This window comes from Phyllobates terribilis, unplaced genomic scaffold (assembly GCF_046119375.1).
Source record: "Phyllobates terribilis strain yellow unplaced genomic scaffold, ASM4611937v1 Scaffold_2__4_contigs__length_985480577, whole genome shotgun sequence".
Lineage (NCBI taxonomy): Eukaryota > Metazoa > Chordata > Amphibia > Anura > Dendrobatidae > Phyllobates > Phyllobates terribilis.
The window spans coordinates 12,456,997-12,483,500 of record NW_027362762.1 but is presented as its reverse complement, the minus strand read 5'-3'; the positions used below and the strand labels follow the sequence as shown (position 1 = coordinate 12,483,500).

Sequence of the window (26,504 nt, the reverse complement as noted above, 5' to 3'; positions counted from 1 at the left end):
CAGTCACTGTGTACACACATTACATTACTGATCCCGAGTTACATCCTGTATTATACCCCAGAGCTGCACTCACTATTCTGCTGCTGCAGTCACTGTGTACATACATTACTGATCCTGAGTTACATCCTGTATTATACTCCAGAGCTGCACTCACTATTCTGCTGGTAAAGTCACTGTGTACATACATTACTGATCCGGAGTTACCTCCTGCATTATACTCCAGAGCTGCTCTCACTATTGTGCTGGTGCAGTCACTGTGTACATACATTACTGATCCTGAGTTACATCCTGTATTATACTCCAGAGCTGCACTCACTATTGTGCTGGAGCAGTCACTGTGTACATACATTACAATACGGATCCTGAGTTACATCCTGTATTATACTCCAGAGCTGCACTCACTATTCTGCTGGTGCAGTCACTGTGTATATACATTACATTACTGATCCTGAGTTACATCCTGTATTATACTCCAGAGCTGCACTCACTATTCTGCTGGTGCAGTCACTGTGTACATACATTACTGATCCTGAGTTACCTCCTGTATTATACTCCAGAGCTGCACTCACTATTCTGCTGGTGCAGTCACTGTGTACATACATTACATTACTGATCCGGAGTTACATCCTGTATTATACTCCAGAGCTGCACTCACTATTCTGCTGGTGCAGTCACTGTGTACATAAATTACATTACTGATCCTGTGTTACATCCTGTATTATACTCCAGAGCTGCACTCACTATTCTTCTGGTGCAGTCACTGTGTACATACATTACATTACTGATCCAGATTTACATCCTGTATTATACTCCAGAGCTGCACTCACTATTCTGCTGGTGCAGTCACTGTATACATACATTACATTACTGATCCCGAGTTACATCCTGTATTATACTCCAGAGCTGCACTCACTATTCTGCTGGTGCAGTCACTGTGTACATACATTACATTACTGATCCTGAGTTACATCCTGTATTATACTACAGAGCTGCACTCACTATTCTGCTGGTGAAGTCACTGTGTTCATACATTACATTACTGATCCTGAGTTACATCCTGTATTATACTCCAGAGCTGCACTCACTATTCTGCTGGTGCAGTCACTGTGTACATACATTACATTACTGATCCTGAGTTACATGCTGTATTATACTCCAGAGCTGCACTCACTATTCTGCTGGTGCAGTCACTGTGTACATACATTACTGATCCTGAGTTACATCCTGTATTATACTCCAGAGCTGCACTCACTATTCTGCTGGTGCAGTCACTGTGTACATAAAATACATTACTGATCCTGAGTTACCTCCTGTATTATCCTCCAGAGCTGCACTCACTATTCTGCTGGTACAGTCACTGTGTACATACATTACTGATCCTGAGTTACCTCCTGTATTATACTCCAGAGCTGCACTCACTATTCTGCTGTTGCGGTCACTGTGTACATACATTACATTACTGATCCTGAGTTACATCCTGTATTATACTCCAGAGCTGCACTCACTATTCTGCTGGTGCAGTCACTGTGTATATACATTACATTACTGATCCTGAGTTACATCCTGTATTAAACTCCAGAGCTGCACTCACTATTCTGCTGGTACAGTCACTGTGTACATACATTACATTACTGATCCTGAGTTACATCCTGTATTATATTCCAGAGCTGCACTCACTATTCTGCTGGTGCAGTCACTGTGTATATACATTACATTACTGATCCTGAGTTACATCCTGTATTATACTCCAGAGCTGCACTCACTATTCTGCTGGTGCAGTCACTGTGTATATACATTACATTACTGATCCTGAGTTACATCCTGTATTATACTCCAGAGCTGCACTCACTATTCTGCTGGTGCAGTCACTGTGTACATACATTACATTACTGATCCTGAGTTACATCCTATATTATACTCCAGAGCTGCACTCACTATTCTGCTGGTGCAGTCACTGTGTACATACATTACTGATCCTGAGTCACATCCTGCATTATACTCCAGAGCTGCACTCACTATTCAGCTGGTGCAGTCACTGTGTACATACATTACTGATTCTGAGTTACCTCCTGCATTATACTCCAGAGCTGCACTCACTATTCTGCTGGTGCAGTCACTGTGTACATAAATTACATTACTGATCCTAAGTTACATCCTGCATTATACTCCAGAGCTGCACTCACTATTCTGCTGGTGCAGTCACTATGTACATACATTACTGATTCTGAGTTACATCCTGTATTATACTCCAGAGCTGCACTCACTATTCTGCTGGTGCAGTCACTGTGTACATACATTACTGATCCTGAGTTACCTCCTGTATTATTCTCCAGAGCTGCACTCACTATTCTGCTGGTGCAGTCACTACGTACATACATTACATTACTGATCCTGAGTTACATCCTGTATTATACCCCAGAGCTGCACTCACTATTCTGCTGGTGCAGTCACTGTGTACATACATTACAGATCCTGAGTTACATCCTGTATTATACTCCAGAGCTGCACTCACTATTCTGCTGGTGCAGTCACTGTGTACATACATTACATTGCTGATCCTGAGTTACATCCTGCATTATACTCCAGAGCTGCACTCACTATTCTGCTGGTGCAGTCACTGTGTACATACATTACATTACTGATCCTGAGTTACATCCTGTATTATACTCCAGAGCTGCACTCACTATTCTGCTGGTGCAGTCACTGTGTACATACCTTACGTTACTGATCCTGAGTTACATCCTGTATTATACTCCAGAGCTGCACTCACTATTATGCAGGTGCAGTCACTGTATATATACATTACATTACTGATCCTGAGTTACATCCTGTATTATACTTCAGAGCTGCGCTCACTATTCTGCTGGAGCAGTCATTGTGTACATACATTACATTACTGATCCTGAGTTACATCCTGTATTATACTCCAGAGCTGCACTCACTATTCTGCTGGTGCAGTCACTATGTACATACATTACATTACTGATCCTGAGTTACCTCCTGTATTATCCTCCAGAGCTGCACTCACTATTCTGCTGGTACAGTCACTGTGTACATACATTACTGATCCTGAGTTACCTCCTGTATTATACTCCAGAGCTGCACTCACTATTCTGCTGGTGCAGTCACTGTGTATATACATTACATTACTGATCCTGAGTTACATCCTGTATTATACTCCAGAGCTGCACTCACTATTCTGCTGGTACAGTCACTGTGTACATACATTACTGATCCTGAGTTACCTCCTGTATTATACTCCAGAGCTGCACTCACTATTCTGCTGTTGCGGTCACTTTGTACATACATTACATTACTGATCCCGAGTTACATCCTATATTATACTCCAGAGCTGCACTCACTATTCTGCTGGTGCAGTCACTGTGTACATACATTACATTACTGATCCTGAGTCACATCCTGCATTATACTCCAGAGCTGCACTCACTATTCAGCTGGTGCAGTCACTGTGTACATACATTACTGATTCTGAGTTACCTCCTGCATTATACTCCAGAGCTGCTCTCACTATTCTGCAGGTGCAGTCACTGTGTACATACATTACATTACTGATCCTAAGTTACATCCTGCATTATACTCCAGAGCTGCACTCACTATTCTGCTGGTGCAGTCACTATGTACATACATTACATTACTGATCCTGAGTTACCTCCTGTATTATTCTCCAGAGCTGCACTCACTATTCTGCTTGTGCAGTCACTGTGTACATACATTACTGATCCTGAGTTACATCCTGTATTATACTCCAGAGCTGCACTCACTATTCTGCTGGTGCAGTCACTGTGTACATACATTACATTGCTGATCCTGAGTTACATCCTGCATTATACTCCAGAGCTGCACTCACTATTCTGCTGGTGCAGTCACTGTGTACATACATTACATTGCTGATCCTGAGTTACATCCTGTATTATACTCCAGAGCTGCACTCACTATTCTGCAGGTGGTCACTGTATATATACATTACATTACTGATCCTGAGTTACATCCTGTATTATACTCCAGAGCTGCACTCACTATTCTGCTGGTGCAGTCACTGTGTACATACATTACTGATCCGGAGATATATCCTGTATTATACTCCAGAGCTGCACTCACTATTCTGCAGGTGCAGTCACTGTGTACATACATTACATTACTGATCCTGAGTTACATCCTGTATTATACTCCAGAGCGGCACTCACTATTCTGCTGGTGCAGTCACTGTGTACATACATTACATTACTGATCCTGAGTTACATCCTGTATTATACTCCAGAGCTGCACTCACTATTCTGCAGGTGCAGTCACTGTGTACATACATTACATTACTGATCCTGAGTTACATCCTGTATTATACTCCAGAGCTGCACTCACTATTCTGCAGGTGCAGTCACTGTGTACATATATTACATTACTGATCCGGAGTTACATCCTGTATTATACTCCAGAGCTGCACTCACTATTCTGCTGGTGCAGTCACTGTGTACATACATTACATTACTGATCCTGAGTTACATCCTGCATTATACTCCAGAGCTGCACTCACTATTCTGCTGGTGCAGTCACTGTGTACATACATTACATTGCTGATCCTGAGTTACATCCTGTATTATACTCCAGAGCTGCACTCACTATTCTGCAGGTGCAGTCACTGTATATATACATTACATTACTGATCCGGAGTTACATCCTGTATCATACTCCAGAGCTGCACTCACTATTCTGCTGGAGCAGTCACTATGTACATTCAATACATTACTGATCCTGAGTTACATCCTGTATTATACTTCAGAGCTGCACTCACTATTCTGCTGGAGCAGTCACTGTGTACATAAATTACATTACTGATCCTGAGTTACATCCTGTATTATACTGCAGAGCTGCAATCACTATTCTGCTGGTGCAGTCACTGTGTACATAAATTACATTACTGATCCTGAGTTACATCCTGTATTATACTCCAGAGCTGCACTCACTATTGTGCTGGAGCAGTCACTGTGTACATACATTACATTACTGATCCTGAGTTACATCCTGTATTATACTCCAGAGCTGCACTCACTATTCTGCTGGTGCAGTCACTGTGTACATACATTACATTACTGATCCTGAGTTACATCCTCTATTATACTTCAGAGCTGCACTCACTATTCTGCTGGTGCAGTAGTTTGGCCTCCAGAGATGGATGTGATAGCTCCTGTGGAGGACTCTGGGGACAGGCGGGGGCGGGGGTCACCTGTGGGGGAGGAGTTATATATATATGGGGGGGTCACCTGTGGTGGAGGGGTTATATATATATATATATGGGGGTGTCACCTGTGGGGGAGGGGTTATATATATATATATATATATATATATATATATAGGGGGGTCACCTGTGGGGGAGGGGTTATATATATATATGGGGGTGTCACCTGTGGGGGAGGAGTTATATATATATGGGGGTGTCACCTGTGGGGGAGGGGTTATATATATATCTGGGGGTGTCACCTGTGGTGGAGGGGTTATATATATATATGGAGGGTGTCACCTGTGGGGGAGGGGTTATATATATATGGGGGGTGTCACCTGTGGTGGAGGGGTTATATATATATATATGGGGGGGGGTCACCTGTGGTGGAGGGGTTATATATATGTCGGGGTAAAAGAGAATATATATATTTGTAACTTTTATACTTTTGTAACTTTTATACGCTTTTTTGCTAATGTACTAACCACCATTTTGTGTCTTATAACAATAAGCTTTCCTTGCTACGTAATACTCAAATCGAAACTTAAACTAAGACATTTCCAGCGTTGCCAAAACTTATTTCAGAGAAACGAAACAAGATTATAAGCTGACGGCTGCAATATCTGCCCAGAGACTGAGATAAGGAGATGTGGACCAATCAGGAGTGGCCAGACACTGGACTTTCATGGTTTACCCCGCCCCGGACAACCTCTTTCCCCTCCCATTATGTAGTGTATTTAGATTTGTGCATGTAAAAGTAAAGGCAGAACATTGCTGAGGAGGTTGACTGTAGTAGTCTTCTGAGCATGCTCTGAGCTTGAACCAGCTTGTTGTCTGACTCATTCTTTGAATGGTTGACCCATGCTCATAGTTTGAATTTGGAGTGACTGGAGGACGAGTGGAATGTCATCACGACCCCCACAAATGGCGCTCAACGTGCGGCGTGGCTAGCGGTACGCTGCCCTCCCGGACCCATATTGCTGATTTCCCTGGTGGTGACCGCGGTGGCTGAATTTGAGGCCTGATCAACCTCCATCGAACACGGTAAGTTGAGATGTATTTTATATGTCTCACTTGCCTGTGTGTCAGCCGCAGCGGTTTCTGTGGGATTGTCAGGATGGATCTGGGTGGGTGACCGGTCGAGTGGTGAGACCTTGGGCGTCCCGCACCACGTCCTGAACCAGCAAGTGTTAAACCGAGTGACGTCGCATGCCTGCGCGTGCTCGTGTGCACACCACCTCCTCCTCCCCCGGTCACTGTACTTTTCTTAGATAGCTGCCTCCCGTAACTGATAGTCAAGGTTACAAAGCATTCCTGAATTGTAGTGTAAGGGAGAAAGAATCTGTGACGAATTGAGGTGTACTCTTCGTCTTATACAGAGAAACCTCATAAGGAGGTGTTGTGCTGTCAGAATCTGTGACGAATTGAGGTGTGCTCTTCGTCTAACACAGAGACTGCTGTTAAGTCAAGGTTAGGAAACAGTGTATCGAGGTGTCTCTACACTGTCGGGTGGTACCGTGGTAGGAAAGCAGATAGATTGAGGTGTCTCTCTATCTAAACAGTGTATCGAGGTGTCTCTACACTGTCGGGTGGTACCGTGGTAGGAAAGGAGATAGATTGAGGTGTCTCTCTATCTAAACAGTGTATCGAGGTGTCTCTACACTGTCGGGTGGTACCGTGGTAGGAAAGGAGATAGATCGAGGCGTCTCTCTATCTCATCAGTGTATCGAGGTGTCTCTACACTGACGGGTGGTGACCTGTAGTCAGGGTGCCGTGGTGAGTCGCACTGTAAAGTCGCCATTCAAGGCTAGGAAAGGAGTTAGATTGAGGTGTCTCTCTATCTCAACAGTGTATCGAGGTGTCTCTACACTGAGGAGTGGCGACCTGTGGACTGCACCAGTGATCTGAGTCGCGACAGATCATTGCATTCTATAAGAAAATGTTGCGTATATTCAAATTTGAAAGATTTCGTAAGTTGCGGAATGCTGCTGTGAGAGTTAAGCCAATTAGTGGAGTTACGGGAAGGCAAGAAGGCAAGAAGAATGTTAGGAATTTGTATAACATAATAGCTTATCCAGTACAGGCAGGCTTTACTTTTCAGTTTAGAATGAATGTGTTACACAGAAGTTGGGAAAGTTGGGTGAGGATTTCTACTCCAGGCTCATGCACATCTTAGAGTAGATGGTGCAGGGGGGGAACAGATAATGCCGAGCCTTTGTTCGGATACATGAAAGCTGCAGATTGTGATTTGTTATGTGCCCCCAAAATGGCCGTTACACCTTTGATGCCTGTCACTACACCGAGCCCTCAGCCACCACCCTATAATGGCGCCGACGCTAAATCATCGGAAGGATGGACGTGTCGTATGTGCTGACAGCAGAACCCGAAGTTCTGCTGTGTCTGTGGGGGGGGGGGGGCGCCCATGGCACGATGCCCAGCCTGCCCCCAAGAATAATCCCACCCCCACTCCCACCTCCTCCCTCCAACGGCCATCTTGCTACACCTCTTACTTGTTGTGGGAGGCCCGGAAAGCCCCAATCCGGCCTATATCCACTACTAGATCCGTCCGGTGCATATTACCAGCCACCAGCACAGGTGGAAAAGCCCGTAGTCCCAGAGTACCCATCTGAAACTAATGTGACACCCTCTGCTCCAGTCCACGATGCTGAGACGCTTCCCCTGTTTCCTATGGGAGTCACCCACAACCCTGGGGATATCCTCCTCAACTCCCCAGAATTTCAGGCCAGACTGCTCTCCCTCCGCCAACATACTGTTACTCAAGACGATACGGAGCCAGATGAGGGATGGGCTCAAGATACTCCAGCCCCCCCTTTACCCCATACGTCTCCTATGGCATCCTCCACCCCATATCCATTACCCGTACTCCGGCCCTTGCTCCAAACAACTGCTGAAAGAGCACCCCCCCCCAGCCCCTCAGAAGTTTAGGACCCCTGCCGCTCCCGTAATCTAGTAGACCCATTAGGACGCCCTGTCACTCTGTCAATAGGCTATGGTGACATCCTTACACATCGGGTGGGGGCCATAGTCAACCCTGCAAACACCTGTATGAGCCATGCTGGAGGATTGGCTCGTAAAATTGCCCTTGCTGCTGGTTCTACTCTGGCTGCAGAATGCCAGGCTCACTTGGCCGAAAACGGAGAGCTTTCAAAAGGCCATGGATTCCACAAAAGCAGGATCCCTTAGTACTTATGAATCCGGCCTAGAATACATGAAACAGTTAAAAGCCTGGGCTCAGAATCGCTTGTCAGATCAAGCTGGGTCTGTACAAGATGTTCAACAAGACCCTGATGAATCTGTGGAAAGATATGCTGCAAGACTCAGCTTGCATTTTGAGGATCTCGGATACAGTCCTCACGTCAAGACGCAGGCCGCCCTGTTGGTTCAGGCCCTAGTAGATGGCCTACAAGACGCTTTCAGAGATGACATCCTGAGAGTACGGCCCGAGATTCGTTCTTCTTCTTTTAACGACGCAGTAAACATTGTCAAAGCTTTCCAAAAAAGCCATGCTAAAAATGGAAAAGGATACTAAGCCAAGGAAGAAAGCCGTTTCTGCCATGGTATATCAAGCTCAAGAAAGCTACCCACCCCCTGGCAACCAACATGGAATCAAGTGGGTAATGGTTAAAGGCACAGGTGATGATACTCCTCCCACATATAGAAAACAAGACAGAAGAGATGACAAGGGATCATCTAGAAACAGAAGACAACCTCGTGATTCTGAAGGATGAATGTTATGTTGGGAGTGTGGTAGCCTTGACCACATCCTCAGAGACTGTCATTTTACAGGTGGACCATCAACCACTGGAGTTCCTGGTGGACACTGGGGTGGCCACATCTGTCATTTCCTCTGCACAGCTCCCTCCTTCTGTATCCCTATCACCGGATACCCTCACCTGTGTTGGGGTGGAAGGCCAACATATTTCCTTTCCACTCACAGTCCCTGTGTCTGCAGGACCGTTCACCGGAGTACTCACAAGATTCTTGGTCTCTGAAACTTGCCCTGTCAATCTGTTGGGAGCCGATCTCTTAGAGCGGATGAAGGCAACAATTACCTTCGGAAACCATGGTATGGAGCTTTTTTTTTGCGGGACCCTCATTCCGAACAAGGGACTGAAGACCGCTGTGTTCTTAAAGCCTTCCCTTTTATGATGATGACCATACAACCTCACTCTCTGTGGTCCAGTGGGCCAGAGGACGTCGGCCTCCTGCAGGTTCCCCCGGTCCGAGTACACCTCTAGCCTGGACACTGGTACCCACGGTTGCCACAATACCCCCCCCCCCCCTCAAGGCTGCACAAGAACAAAGCTTGGGTACCCAAATCGTTTTCCTCCTGGAATCAGGAGTCCTTGTCAGATGTGTATCTCCATGCAATACACCCCTCTTTCCTGTAAAAAGAAAACCGCTCCGGGAGAGCCTCTAAGATACCGGTTGGTTCAGGATCTCAGAGCCGTCAATGCAGCTACCATTTTAGAAACTCCAGTGGTACCTAACCCAAACACCCTTTTGTCTCAGGTGCCTCCAACGGCCACCTTGTTTACGGTGTTAGATCTGGCCAACGCCTTCTTCAGTATACCCTTACATGAAGATTCGTGGTTTCTTTTTGCCTTCACCTTTCAAGGAGCACAGTTTACATGGACCAGGACTCCGCAAAGAGCCCAGAACTCTCCTAACCAATTCACTCATTCTATGAAGTCTATTCTGGAGCCATGGGTTCAAGAGAACCCTCAGGTCACCCTTCTACAGTATGTGGATAATCTTTTACTCTGTGGCACTGAAGAAAATTTGCCAGAGATGTCAGCATCCCTATTCTGGTTTCTTCACTCAGCTAACTGTAAAGTCTCGAAAGGCAAAGTCCAATGGTGTCTGCCCAAGGTCATTTTCCTCGGACATTGTATTTCACAAGGTACTAGACATCTGACTGAAGAAAGAAAACAAGCCATCATGGATATCACCTTCCCAACCACCTACTCCGCTATGCAGACTTTCCTTGGCCTCATCACTTACTGCAGGCAATGGATCCCTGATGCCTCAAAGCTCATGCAACCTCTGTACGACTGTCTCAAGAATGAAGGCTCAGTTTGGCTTCATGCTGAAGATCCACGTGTTTCTCATCAACACAGACTATGTTTTGACCGCCTTAAACAGGCTGTTGTCTCTGCCCCGGTCTTGGGCTTACCAGACTATACTCAGCCATTTCACTTTTTTGTCTCTGAATCAGAAGGTCATGTCTCTGGAGTTCTAGCACAACGCTATGATCTTAAGTATCGGCCTTTGGGCTACTACTCAGCCCGCCTGGACCCTGTCGCCCGAACTGCCCCCACGTGCCTTAAGGCGGTCCACGCTGCTCACATCCTCCTTGACAAGTCAGCTGACCAGATGTCTGACTATCAACCCTGCCACTTTGCTTCCACCTTCTAGGGGGGAAGGTGAAGAGGGTGAAGATCCATTGGTGGAACTTCATGATTGTATAAAAATTTTGCAGGAAGAGACTTCTGCTCCAGAGAATATGGTGGCACATCCGCTCGCAGACCCTGCCTTGCACCTATGGACTGATGGATCCCGTTTCGCAGACCCTTAAGGGAAGTTCCACACGGGATATGCTGTCACAACAGACCTAACAGTCCTCAAGGCTGAAGCTCTACCACCATACATGTCTGCACAAGAAGCTGAACTTGTGGCTCTCACAGAAGCCTGCCACCTGGCAGCAGGAACAAAGGCGAATATATATATATACCGATTCCAGGTATGGACATGGAATTTGCAATGATTCTGGACTCTTGTGGAAGTCTAGAGGATTCATCACAGCTGCAGGTACACCAGTGAAACATGCCTCATGGATTAAGGCCCTAATGAAGGCCCTGGAACTACCCATTCAGGTTGCTGTTATGAAGGTCAAGGCTCATGGAAGACTAGAATCCAGAGAAGCCAGGGGCAACCACCTAGCTGACCAAGCAGCCAAGACTGCAGCAGTGGAGAATGTGTCATCAAAGTGGCAGGAAAAGGAAGAAGAGATGGGGGAGACCCTGCAAACCGTAGCTGTGGCGCTCACTAGAGCAAGAGCCAAAGAACAGCCGGCGGAAGACCATACAAGTCCAGCGGAGACACGAGTGGAATCCAGGGGGGTCAGGATGCCTGAAGAAAAATTGTGTGAGGAACAAAGGAAGACCCCCACTGAAGAAGTCAAGCAATGGAAAGCGGCAGGAGCCGTGCTGGCAGGTCGCAAAGATTCAAAGGTCAACTCGACTCTTTACCAAGTGGATGGGAAGCCTTGCTTGCCTAGACGCATGTACTCAGCTGTGGCAGCATGGGCTCACGGGCCTACACACAGAGGAAAGAATCAAGCCTTGGCATGTATCAAGAAACTGTACTTTGCACCCGGAATCTCTTCCACTGTGACTGCATACTCAAAATCCTGCTCTGTCTGCGCTACCTGCAACCCAACGTGTACGGCACGGGTCCCTCTCCAACACCTGGCTAAACCAGACTACCCTTGGCAGAGAATACAAGTCGACCATATCCAAATGTCTAAAGCAGGAAAATAGGAGTACGTTTTGGTAGCCGTGGATATGTTCTCAGCCTGGCCCGAGGCCTACCCGGTTGTCAACATGACTGCTAAAGTCACAGCCAAGAAACTGATCACCGAAATTGCCTGCAGATTTGGAGTTCCCCAAGTCATAGAATCGGATCAAGGACCAGCTTTCACAGCAAATATCTACGAAGAACTCTGGAACATGTTGGGAACAGATTTGGGCCTCCACACTCCATACCATCCTGCCAGTTCAGGCAAAGTGGAAAGGATGAATTCCACACTCAAGACCCAGCTCTTGAAAATGACCTAAGATCATCCCCTCCCCTGGCCCGACCTACTCCCTATAGTATTGTATCATATCACACACACTCCTCAGGCCAAACATGGGCTGACTCCCTATAAAATTTTGTTTGGGACCCCACCCAAGATAGGAGAGATTAGGCCCCAAGAGTTGTCTGAAACACATGATAGAGTGGTAAAATTTGTGATTGCCTTGTCTAGAGAATTGACTAACACCCGCTCTCCAGTATCTGCTTCTCTCCCAGAATCTACAGGTGATGCAGTACATGATTTCATCCCAGGCGATCTAGTGTATGTGAAGAAGTTTGTCCGGAAAGACTGCCTCCAGCCGCGGTTCGAGGGACCGTACACTGTGCTTCTCACCACCCCGACGGCTCTGAAGCTTGAGGGCAAGAGCACCTGGATTCACGCCTCCCACTGCAAGAGAGACAGAACGAGTCTATAAAAGATGACTACCTTTTGCTATATCCTTTCCATATGCTTACTGTCTGTCCCAGGGTGGACAGCTACCACACAGGGGTAGATACCTCCTTTTTCTCAAGTTGGTTGGGAGGGCTCAAGGGATTCCTCCAACAAGTTTGTCTAGTAATGGGAGGTCTACTAGTATTGGGCCTGGTGGTCCTGTGCTGCATAGTCCCCTTATATAGGAAAGCTATAACCAATGCTGTCCCAACCTCCGGGACCTTTCTGAATCAAGAGAAGATATGGAGAAATACACTTCTTTGAACAAGTCTAACCAGCCCCCCCATAACAAAGTTCAATTGAAAGATTCAGTTTAGGATCAGTTGGGAGAACTCCATGTGTCATTCAGGATAGGGCTCGATTGTCTGGGGGCGTCCCATAAGGGGGCAGCTTCTAAGATGATTGGGTGAAGAAATCCACCTCCCCTCTCCCCACACATGGACAGTCTCAAAGGCCCCGAAGCAAGGGAAAGCTTAGTGTTTAGGGGGGAATGTCGGGGTAAAAGAGAATATATATATTTGTAACTTTTATACTTTTGTAACTTTTATACGCTTTTTTGCTAATGTACTAACCACCATTTTGTGTCTTATAACAATAAGCTTTCCTTGCTACGTAATACTCAAATCGAAACTTAAACTAAGACATTTCCAGCGTTGCCAAAACTTATTTCAGAGAAACGAAACAAGATTATAAGCTGACGGCTGCAATATCTGCCCAGAGACTGAGATAAGGAGATGTGGACCAATCAGGAGTGGCCAGACACTGGACTTTCATGGTTTACCCCGCCCCGGACAACCTCTTTCCCCTCCCATTATGTAGTGTATTTAGATTTGTGCATGTAAAAGTAAAGGCAGAACATTGCTGAGGAGGTTGACTGTAGTAGTCTTCTGAGCATGCTCTGAGCTTGAACCAGCTTGTTGTCTGACTCATTCTTTGAATGGTTGACCCATGCTCATAGTTTGAATTTGGAGTGACTGGAGGACGAGTGGAATGTCATCACGACCCCCACATATATATATATGGGGGGGGGGTCACCTGTGGTGGAGGGGTTATATATATATATATGGAGGGTGTCACCTGTGGGGGAGGGGTTATATATATATATATATATGGGGGGGGGGTCACCTGTGGTGGAGGGGTTATATATATATGGGGGGGGTCACCTGTGGTGGAGGGGTTATATATATATGGGGGGGGTCACCTGTGGGGGAGGGGTTATATATATATATGGGGGGGGTCACCTGTGGTGGAGGGGTTATATATATATGGGGGGGGGGTCACCTGTGGGGGAGGGGTTATATATATATATGGGGGGGTCACCTGTGGTGGAGGGGTTTTATATATATATATATATATATATATATATATATATAGGGGGGGGTCACCTGTGGTGGAGGGGTTATATATATATATGGGGGGGGGTCACCTGTGGTGGAGGGGTTATATATATATGGGGGGGTCACCTGTGGGGGAGGGGTTATATATATATGGGGAGGTCACCTGTGGGGGAGGGGTTATATATATATGGGGGGGTCACCTGTGGTGGAGGGGTTATATATATATATGGGGGGGGTCACCTGTGGTGGAGGGGTTATATATATATATGGGGGGGGTCACCTGTGGTGGAGGGGTTATATATATATATGGGGGGGGTCACCTGTGGGGGAGGGGTTATATATATATATGGGGGGGGTCACCTGTGGTGGAGGGGTTATATATATATGGGGAGGTCACCTGTGGGGGAGGGGTTATATATATATATGGGGGGGGTCACCTGTGGTGGAGGGGTTATATATATATGGGGGGGTCACCTGTGGGGGAGGGGTTATATATATATACATATGGGGGGGGTCACCTGTGGTGGAGGGGTTATATATATATAGGGGGGGTCACCTGTGGGGGAGGGGTTATATATATATACATATGGGGGGGGTCACCTGTGGTGGAGGGGTTATATATATATAGGGGGGGTCACCTGTGGGGGAGGGGTTATATATATATATATGGGGGGGGGTCACCTGTGGGGGAGGGGTTATATATATACGGGGGGGGGTCACCTGTGGTGGAGGGGTTATATATATATGGGGGGGTCACCTGTGGGGGAGGGGTTATATATATATGGGGGGGGTCACCTGTGGGGGAGGGGTTATATATATATGGGGGGGGTCACCTGTGGTGGAGGGGTTATATATATATATGGGGGGGTCACCTGTGGGGGAGGGGTTATATATATATATGGGGGGGGTCACCTGTGGTGGAGGGGTTATATATATATGGGGGGGTCACCGGTGGGGGAGGGGTTATATATATATATACATATGGGGGGGGGGGGTCACCTGTGGGGGAGGGGTTATATATATATAGGGGGGTCACCTGTGGGGGAGCGGTTATATATATATGGGGGGGGTCACCTGTGGGGGAGGGGTTATATATATATATGGAGGGGTCACCTGTGGGGGAGGGGTTATATATATATATATGGAGGGGTCACCTGTGGGGGAGTGGTTATATATATATGGGGGGGGTCACCTGTGGGGGGAGGGGTTATATATATATGGGGGGGTCACCTGTGGGGGAGGGGTTATATATATAGGGGGGGGTCACCTGTGGGGGAGGGGTTATATATATAGGGGGGGTCACCTGTGGGGGAGGGGTTATATATATAGGGGGGGTCACCTGTGGGGGAGGGGTTATATATATATATATGGGGGGGTCACCTGTGGGGGAGGGGTTATATATATATATATGGGGGGGGTCACCTGTGGGGGAGGGGTTATATATATATATATATGGGGGGGGTCACCTGTGGTGGAGGGGTTATATATATATATATGGGGGGGGTCACCTGTGGTGGAGGGGTTATATATATATATATAGGGAGGGGTCACCTGTGGGGGAGGGGTTATATATATATATATGGGGGGGGGGGGGGGTCACCTGTGGGGGAGGGGTTATATATATATATATGGGGGGTGGGGTCACCTGTGGGGGAGGGGTTATATATATATAGGGGGGGCACCTGTGGGGGAGGGGTTATATATATAGGGGGGGTCACCTGTGGGGGAGGGGCTATATATATATATATATGGGGGGGGGGGGTCACCTGTGGGGGAGGGGTTATATATATATAGGGGGGTCACCTGTGGGGGAGGGGTTATATATATAGGGGGGTCACCTGTGGGGGAGGGGCTATATATATATATATATATATATATATGGGGGGGTCACCTGTGGGGGAGGGGTTATATATATATATGGGGGGGGTCACCTGTGGGGGAGGGGTTATATATATATATATGGGGGGGTCACCTGTGGGGGAGGGGTTATATATATATATATATATATATATATATATATATATATATATATATATATATATATATATATATATATATATATAGGGGGGGGTGACCTGTGGGGGAGGGGTTATATATATATATGGGGGGGGGGTCACCTGTGGGGGAGGGGTTATATATATATATGGGGGGGGGCACCTGTGGGGGAGGGGTTATATATATAGGGGGGGTCACCTGTGGGGGAGGGGCTATATATATATATATATATATATATATGGGGGGTCACCTGTGGGGGAGGGGTTATATATATATAGGGGGGGCACCTGTGGGGGAGGGGTTATATATATAGGGGGGGTCACCTGTGGGGGAGGGGCTATATATATATATATATATATATATATGGGGGGTCACCTGTGGGGGAGGGGTTATATATATATATATATGGGGGGGTCACCTGTGGGGGAGGGGTTATATATATATATATGGGGGGGTCACCTGTGGGGGAGGGGTTATATATATATATATATATATATATATATATATATATATATATATATAGGGGGGGGTGACCTGTGGGGGAGGGGTTATATATATATATGGGGGGGGGTCACCTGTGGGGGAGGGGTTATATATATATGGGGGGTGGGGTCACCTGTGGGGGAGGGGTTATATATATATAGGGGGGTCACCTGTGGGGGAGGGGTTATATATATATAGGGGGGTCACCTGTGGGGGAGGGGTTATATATATATGGGGGGGGTCACCTGTGGGGGAGCGGTTATATATATATGGGGGGTTGGGTCACCTGTGGGGGAGGGGTTATATATATATATATGGGGGGGTCACCTGTGGTGGAGGGGTTATATATATATATGGGGGGGGTCATCTGTGGGGGAGGGGTTATATATATATGGGGGGGTCACCTGTGGGGGAGGGGTTATATATATATGGGGGGTTGGGTCACCTGTGGGGGAGGGGTTATATATATATATATATATATATATATATATATGGGGGGGGTCACCTGTGGTGGAGGGGTTATATATATATATATGGGGGGGGGGTCACCTGTGGGGGAGGGGTTATATATATATATATGGGGGGGGGTCACCTGTGGGGGAGGGGTTATATATATATATATGGGGGGGTCACCTGTGGGGGAGGGGTTATATATAGATATATATATGGGGGGGGGGGTCACCTGTGGGGGAGGGGTTATATATATATATATGGGGGGGGGTCACCTGTGGTGGAGGGGTTATATATATATATGGGGGGGGTCACCTGTGGGGGAGGGGTTATATATATATATATGGGGGGGTCACCTGTGGGGGAGGGGTTATATATATATGGGGGGGTCACCTGTGGGGGAGGGGTTATATATATATGGGGGGGGTCACCTGTGGGGGAGGGGTTATATATATATGGGGGGGGGTCACCTGTGGGGGAGGGGTTATATATATATGGGGGCGGTCACCTGTGGGGGAGGGGTTATATATATATGGGGGGGGTCACCTGTGGGGGAGGGGTTATATATATATATATATATATATATATATATATAGGGGGGTCACCTGTGGGGGAGGGGTTATATATATATGGGGGGGTCACCTGTGGGGGAGGGGTTATATATATATGGGGGGTTGGGTCACCTGTGGGGGAGGGGTTATATATATATATATATATATATATATATATATATATGGGGGGGGTCACCTGTGGTGGAGGGGTTATATATATATATATGGGGGGGGGTCACCTGTGGGGGAGGGGTTATATATATATATGGGGGGGTCACCTGTGGGGGAGGGGTTATATATATATATATATATATGGGGGGGGTCACCTGTGGGGGAGGGGTTATATATATATATATATATGGGGGGGGGTCACCTGTGGGGGAGGGGTTATATATATATATGGGGCGGTCACCTGTGGGGGAGGGGTTATATATATATGGGGGGGTCACCTGTGGGGGAGGGGTTATATATATATGGGGGGGGGTCACCTGTGGGGGAGGGGTTATATATATATGGGGGCGGGGTTATATATATATGGGGGGGTCACCTGTGGGGGAGGGGTTATATATATATATATATATAGGGGGGTCACCTGTGGGGGAGGGGTTATATATATATATATAGGGGGGTCACCTGTGGTGGAGGGGTTATATATATATGGGGGGGTCACCTGTGGGGGAGGGGTTATATATATATGGGGGGGGTCATCTGTGGGGGAGGGGTTATATATATATGGGGGGGGTCACCTGTGGGGGAGGGGTTATATATATATGGGGGGTCACCTGTGGGGGAGCGGTTATATATATATGGGGGGGGGTCACCTGTGGGGGAGGGGTTATATATATATGGGGGGGGTCACCTGTGGGGGAGGGGTTATATATATAGGGGGGGTCACCTGTGGTGGAGGGGTTATATATATATATATATATGGGGGGGGTCACCTGTGGTGGAGGGGTTATATATATATATATATATATATATATATATATATATATATATATATATATGGGGGGGTCACCTGTGGTGGAGGGGTTATATATATATATGGGGGGGTCACCTGTGGGGGAGGGGTTATATATATATGGGGGGGGGTCACCTGTGGGGGAGGGGTTATATATATATGGGGGGGGGGTCACCTGTGGGGGAGGGGTTATATATATATGGGGGGGGTCACCTGTGGGGGAGCGGTTATATATATATGGGGGGGGGGGGTCACCTGTGGGGGAGGGGTTATATATATATATGGAGGGGTCACCTGTGGGGGAGGGGTTATATATATATGGGGGGGGTCACCTGTGGGGGAGGGGTTATATATATAGGGGGGGTCACCTGTGGGGGAGGGGTTATATATATATATATGGTGGGGTCACCTGTGGGGGAGGGGTTATATATATATATGGGGGGGTCACCTGTGGGGGAGGGGTTATATATATAGGGGGGGGTCACCTGTGGGGGAGGGGTTATATATATATATATGGGGGGGTCACCTGTGGGGGAGGGGTTATATATATATATATGGGGGGGTCACCTGTGGTGGAGGGGTTATATATATATGGGGGGGGGGTCACCTGTGGGGGAGGGGTTATATATATATGGGGGGTTGGGTCACCTGTGGGGGAGGGGTTATATATATATATATGGGGGGGGGTCACCTGTGGGGGAGGGGTTATATATATATATATATATGGGGGGGTCACCTGTGGGGGAGGGGTTATATATATATATATGGGGGGGGTCACCTGTGGGGGAGGGGTTATATATATATGGGGGGGGTCACCTGTGGGGGGGGGGTTATATATATATGGGGGGGGGGTCACCTGTGGGGGAGGGGTTATATATATATGGGGGGTTGGGTCACCTGTGGGGGAGGGGTTATATATATATATATATGGGGGGGGGTCACCTGTGGGGGAGGGGTTATATATATATATATATATGGGGGGGTCACCTGTGGGGGAGGGGTTATATATATATATATGGGGGGGGTCACCTGTGGGGGAGGGGTTATATATATATATATATAGGGGGGTCACCTGTGGTGGAGGGGTTATATATATATAGGGGGGGTCACCTGTGGTGGAGGGGTTATATATATATATATATGGGGAGGTCACCTGTGGGGGAGGGGTTATATATATATATATATATATGGGGGGGGTCACCTGTGGGGGAGGGGTTATATATATATGGGGGTTGTCACCTGTGGTGGAGGGGTTATATATATAGGGGGGGTCACCTGTGGTGGAGGGGTTATATATATATGGGGGTGTCACCTGTGGTGGAGGGGTTATATATATATGGGGGTGTCACCTGTGGTGGAGGGGTTATATATATATATATGGGGGGGGGGGTCACCTGTGGTGGAGGGGTTATATATATATATGGGGGGGGGGGTCACCTGTGGTGGAGGGGTTATATATATATATGGGGGGGGGGGTCACCTGTGGTGGAGGGGTTATATATATATATGGGGGGGTCACCTGTGGTGGAGGGGTTATATATATATATGGGGGGGTCACCTGTGGTGGAGGGGTTATATATATATATGGGGGGGTCACCTGTGGTGGAGGGGTTATATATATATATGGGGGGGTCACCTGTGGTGGAGGGGTTATATATATATGGGGGGGGTCACCTGTGGTGGAGGGGTTATATATATATGGGGGGGGTCACCTGTGGTGGAGGGGTTATATATATATGGGGGGGGTCACCTGTGGTGGAGGGGTTATATATATATATGGGGGGGTCACCTGTGGTGGAGGGGTTATATATATATATATGGGGGGGTCACCTGTGGTGGAGGGGTTATATATATATGGGGGGGGTCACCTGTGGTGGAGGGGTTATATATATATGGGGGGGGTCACCTGTGGTGGAGGGGTTATATATATATATGGGGGGGGTCACCTGTGGTGGAGGGGTTATATATATATATGGGGGGGTCACCTGTGGTGGAGGGGTTATATATATATATGGGGGGGGTCACCTGTGGTGGAGGGGTTATATATATATATGGGGGGGTCACCTGTGGTGGAGGGGTTATATATATATATGGGGGGGTCACCTGTGGTGGAGGGGTTATATATATATGGGGGGGGTCACCTGTGGTGGAGGGGTTATATATATATGGGGGGGGTCACCTGTGGTGGAGGGGTTATATATATATGGGGGGGGGTCACCTGTGGTGGAGGGGTTATATATATATGGGGGGTGTCACCTGTGGGGGAGCGGTTATATATATATGGGGGGGTTCACCTGTGGGGGAGGGGTTATATATATATAGGGGGGTCACCTGTGGGGGAGGGGTTATATATATATGGGGGGGTCACCTGTGGGGGAGGGGTTATATATATATGGGGGGGGTCACCTGTGGGGGAGCGGTTATATATATATGGGGGGGGTCACCTGTGGGGGAGGGGTTATATATATATATGGAGGGGTCACCTGTGGGGGAGGGGTTATATATATATATGGAGGGGTCACCTGTGGGGGAGGGGTTATATATATATGGGGGGGGTCACCTGTGGGGGAGGGGTTATATATATATGGGGGGGGTCACCTGTGGGGGAGGGGTTATATATATAGGGGGGGTCACCTGTGGGGGAGGGGTTATATATATAGGGGGGGTCACCTGTGGGGGAGGGGTTATATATATATATATGGGGGGGTCACCTGTGGGGGAGGGGTTATATATATATATATGGGGGGGGTCACCTGTGGTGGAGGGGTTATATATATATATATGGGGGGGTCACCTGTGGTGGAGGGGTTATATATATAATATATATATATATATATATGGGGGGGTCACCTGTGGGGGAGGGGTTATATATATAGGGGGGGTCACCTGTGGGGGAGGGGTTATATATATATATGGGGGGGGGTCACCTGTGGGGGAGGGGTTATATATATATGGGGGGTGGGGTCACCTGTGGGGGAGGGGTTATATATATATAGGGGGGGGCACCTGTGGGGGAGGGGTTATATATATAGGGGGGGTCACCTGTGGGGGAGGGGTTATATATATAGGGGGGGTCACCTGTGGGGGAGGGGTTATATATATATATATATATATATATATATATGGGGGGTCACCTGTGGGGGAGGGGTTATATATATATATATATATATGGGGGGTCACCTGTGGGGGAGGGGTTATATATATATATATATATATGGGGGGGTCACCTGTGGGGGAGGGGTTTTATATATATATATATATATATATATATATATATATATATATATATATATAGGGGGGGGGTCACCTGTGGGGGAGGGGTTATATATATATATATATATATATATATATATATAGGGGGGGGTCACCTGTGGGGGAGGGGTTATATATATATATGGGGGGGGTCACCTGTGGGGGAGGGGTTATATATATATGGGGGGTGGGGTCACCTGTGGGGGAGGGGTTATATATATATAGGGGGGTCACCTGTGGGGGAGGGGTTATATATATATATATATATATGGGGGGTCACCTGTGGGGGAGGGGTTATATATATATATATATATGGGGGGTCACCTGTGGGGGAGGGGTTATATATATATATATGGGGGGGTCACCTGTGGGGGAGGGGTTATATATATATATATATATATATATATATATATATATATATATATATAGGGGGGGGTCACCTGTGGGGGAGGGGTTATATATATATATGGGGGGGGTCACCTGTGGGGGAGGGGTTATATATATATGGGGGGTGGGGTCACCTGTGGGGGAGGGGTTATATATATATAGGGGGGTCACCTGTGGGGGAGGGGTTATATATATATAGGGGGGTCACCTGTGGGGGAGGGGTTATATATATATGGGGGGGGTCACCTGTGGGGGAGGGGTTATATATATATGGGGGGTTGGGTCACCTGTGGGGGAGGGGTTATATATATATGGGGGGTTGGGTCACCTGTGGGGGAGGGGTTATATATATATATATGGGGGGGTCACCTGTGGTGGAGGGGTTATATATATATATGGGGGGGGTCATCTGTGGGGGAGGGGTTATATATATATGGGGGGGTCACCTGTGGGGGAGGGGTTATATATATATGGGGGGTTGGGTCACCTGTGGGGGAGGGGTTATATATATATATATATATGGGGGGGGTCACCTGTGGTGGAGGGGTTATATATATATATATGGGGGGGGGTCACCTGTGGGGGAGGGGTTATATATATATATATGGGGGGGTCACCTGTGGGGGAGGGGTTATATATATATATATGGGGGGGGTCACCTGTGGGGGAGGGGTTATATATAGATATATATATGGGGGGGTCACCTGTGGGGGAGGGGTTATATATATATATATATGGGGGGGTCACCTGTGGGGGAGGGGTTATATATATATGGGGGGGTCACCTGTGGGGGAGGGGTTATATATATATGGGGGGGGGTCACCTGTGGGGGAGGGGTTATATATATATATATGGGGGGGGTCACCTGTGGGGGAGGGGTTATATATATATGGGGGCGGTCACCTGTGGGGGAGGGGTTATATATATATGGGGGGGGTCACCTGTGGGGGAGGGGATATATATATATATATATATATATATATATATATATATATATATATATAGGGGGGTCACCTGTGGTGGAGGGGTTATATATATATATGGGGGGGGGTCACCTGTGGTGGAGGGGTTATATATATATATATATATAGGGGGGTCACCTGTGGTGGAGGGGTTATATATATATAGGGGGGTCACCTGTGGGGGAGGGGTTATATATATATATGGGGGTGTCACCTGTGGGGGAGGGGTTATATATATATATGGGGGTGTCACCTGTGGTGGAGGGGTTATATATATATATATATATATATAGGGGGGTCACCTGTGGTGGAGGGGTTATATATATATATGGGGGGGGTCACCTGTGGGGGAGGGGTTATATATATATATGGGGGGGGGTCACCTGTGGTGGAGGGGTTATATATATATATATATGGGGAGGTCACCTGTGGGGGAGGGGTTATATATATATATATATATATGGGGGGGGTCACCTGTGGGGGAGGGGTTATATATATATATATATGGGGAGGTCACCTGTGGGGGAGGGGTTATATATATATATATATATATGGGGGGGGTCACCTGTGGTGGAGGGGTTATATATATATATATATATATATGGGGGGGGGTCACCTGTGGGGGAGGGGTTATATATATATATATATATGGGGGGGTCACCTGTGGGGGAGGGGTTATATATATATATATATGGGGGGGGTCACCTGTGGGGGAGGGGTTATATATATATATATATGGGGGGGGTCACCTGTGGGGGAGGGGTTATATATATATATGGGGGGGTCACCTGTGGGGGAGGGGTTATATATATATGGGGGGGTCACCTGTGGGGGAGGGGTTATATATATATGGGGGGGGTCACCTGTGGGGGAGGGGTTATATATATATGGGGGCGGTCACCTGTGGGGGAGGGGTTATATATATATAGGGGGGGGTCACCTGTGGGGGAGGGGTTATATATATATATATATATATATATATATATATATATATATAGGGGGGGGTCACCTGTGGGGGAGGGGTTATATATATATATGGGGGGGTCACCTGTGGGGGAGGGGATATATATATATATATATATATATATATATATATATATATATATATATATATATAGGGGGGGTCACCTGTGGGGGAGGGGTTATATATATATATAGGGGGGGTCACCTATGGGGGAGGGGATAGATAGATATATATATATATATATATATATATATATATATATAGGGGGGTCACCTGTGGTGGAGGGGTTATATATATATATGGGGGGGGGGGGTCACCTGTGGTGGAGGGGTTATATATATATATATAGGGGGGTCACCTGTGGTGGAGGGGTTATATATATATATGGGGGGGGGGTCACCTGTGGTGGAGGGGTTATATATATATATAGGGGGGGTCACCTGTGGTGGAGGGGTTATATATATATATGGGGGGGGGTCACCTGTGGTGGAGGGGTTATATATATATATATAGGGGGGTCACCTGTGGTGGAGGGGTTATATATATATATAGGGGGGTCACCTGTGGTGGAGGGGTTATATATATATATATATGGGGGGTGTCACCTGTGGGGGAGGGGTTATATATATATATATAGGGGGGTCACCTGTGGTGGAGGGGTTATATATATATATATAGGGGGGTCACCTGTGGTGGAGGGGTTATATATATATATATAGGGGGGTCACCTGTGGTGGAGGGGTTATATATATATATATATGGGGGGTGTCACCTGTGGGGGAGGGGTTATATATATATATAGGGGGGTCACCTGTGGGGGAGGGGTTATATATATATATATATATATATATATATATATATATATATATATATATATATATATATATATATATATGGGGGTCACCTGTGGTGGAGGGGTTATATATATATATATATATAGGGGGGTCACCTGTGGTGGAGGGGTTATATATATATAGGGGGGTCACCTGTGGGGGAGGGGTTATATATATATATGGGGGTGTCACCTGTGGGGGAGGGGTTATATATATATATGGGGGTGTCACCTGTGGTGGAGGGGTTATATATATATATATATATATATAGGGGGGTCACCTGTGGTGGAGGGGTTATATATATATATGGGGGGGGTCACCTGTGGGGGAGGGGTTATATATATATATGGGGGGGGTCACCTGTGGTGGAGGGGTTATATATATATATATATGGGGAGGTCACCTGTGGGGGAGGGGTTATATATATATATATATATATGGGGGGGGTCACCTGTGGGGGAGGGGTTATATATATATGGGGGTTGTCACCTGTGGTGGAGGGGTTATATATATATATGGGGGTGTCACCTGTGGTGGAGGGGTTATATATATATATGGGGGTGTCACCTGTGGTGGAGGGGTTATATATATATGGGGGGGTCACCTGTGGGGGAGGGGTTATATATATATATATATATATATATATATATATATATATATATATATATATATAGGGGGTTGTCATCTGTGGGGGGGATATAAGAGATAGATAGATATATAGCCCCTCCCCGACAGGTGACCCCTTATACACATATATGTAACCCCTCCCCCCACAGGTGACCCCGCTGTTCCTCAGTGTGGCCGGTGTCGCCCCTGTCCGGTCGCTGCCGTCCGTCGGTGCCGGTGCCGCCGCTCACCTGCCGCCGCTCGGCTCCGTCCTCTCGGCAGCTCTCCGACTCCATCTTGCTCCGCTCTGAAGGTGCAGGATTCTGGCCCCGCCCATTCCCTATCGCGCAGGCGCATCTCTCAGGCATGCCGGGACGTGTAGTAACGGATATAATTGCTCCACAACACTGATACGTGATGGGAGTTGTAGTCTTCTGCTGTTCTTTTATTTTGGGATAAGTAAGGATGAGGGACTACATTTCCCATCGACCTTTGTGTGCTGCACTGAGCAAATGTCAGACTGAATTCAGCACTGCCATCTAGAGGCTGAAGCGAGAAGTACAACAACAGCGCCACCCGGGGAGAGGAGACAGCGCAGCGGGGAGATCACGGGGAAGAGGCGAGAGGTCGTCACAGGGAGACGAGGAAGAAGAGGAGGAGGAAGAGGAGTGACAGAGTGATAGAGGAGGAAGAGGAGGAGGAAGAAGAGGAAGAGGAGGAGGAAGAAGAGGAGGAAGAGGAGGAGGAAGAAGAGGAACAGGAGGAGAAGGAAGAAGAAGAAGAGGAGGAGGAGGAGGAAGAAGAGGAGGAGGAGGAGGAAGAAGAAGAGGAGGAGGAGGAAGAGGAGGAGGAGGGAGGAGGAGGAGGAGGAGGAAGAAGAAGAGGAGGAGGAGGAGGAAGAGGAGGAGGAGGAAGAGGAGGAGGAGGAAGAAGAGGAGGAGGAGGAAGAGGAGGAGGAAGAAGAGGAGGAGGAAGAAGAGGAGGAGGAGGAAGAAGAGGAGGAGGAAGAAGAGGAAGAGGAGGAAGAAGAGGAGGAGGAGGAGGGAGGAGGAAGAAGAGGAGGAGGAGGAGGAGGAGGGAGGAGGAAGAAGAGGAGGAGGAGGAAGAGGAGGAGGAGGAGGAAGAAGAAGAGGAGGAGGAGGAGGAAGAAGAAGAGGAGGAGGAGGAAGAAGAGGAGG

The 26,504-nt window shown here is 47.4% G+C and overlaps 1 protein-coding gene across 4 annotated transcripts in view; it reads right to left on the bottom strand.

Annotated features, from left to right (window-relative positions):
• FHIP1B (FHF complex subunit HOOK interacting protein 1B) overlaps positions 1 to 25,949 on the bottom strand; it is a 160,640-nt gene extending 134,691 nt beyond the window's left edge. The window contains exon 1 of one of the 4 annotated variants that reach the window (XM_073661087.1): positions 25,578 to 25,949. The gene's annotated coding sequence lies outside the window, so the exon portion shown is untranslated. The remainder of the gene's footprint in view (positions 1 to 25,577) is intronic. The other 3 variants (XM_073661088.1, XM_073661086.1, XM_073661089.1) reach the window with 3 other exon arrangements.
• Between the last annotated feature and the right edge of the window lie 555 nt (positions 25,950 to 26,504).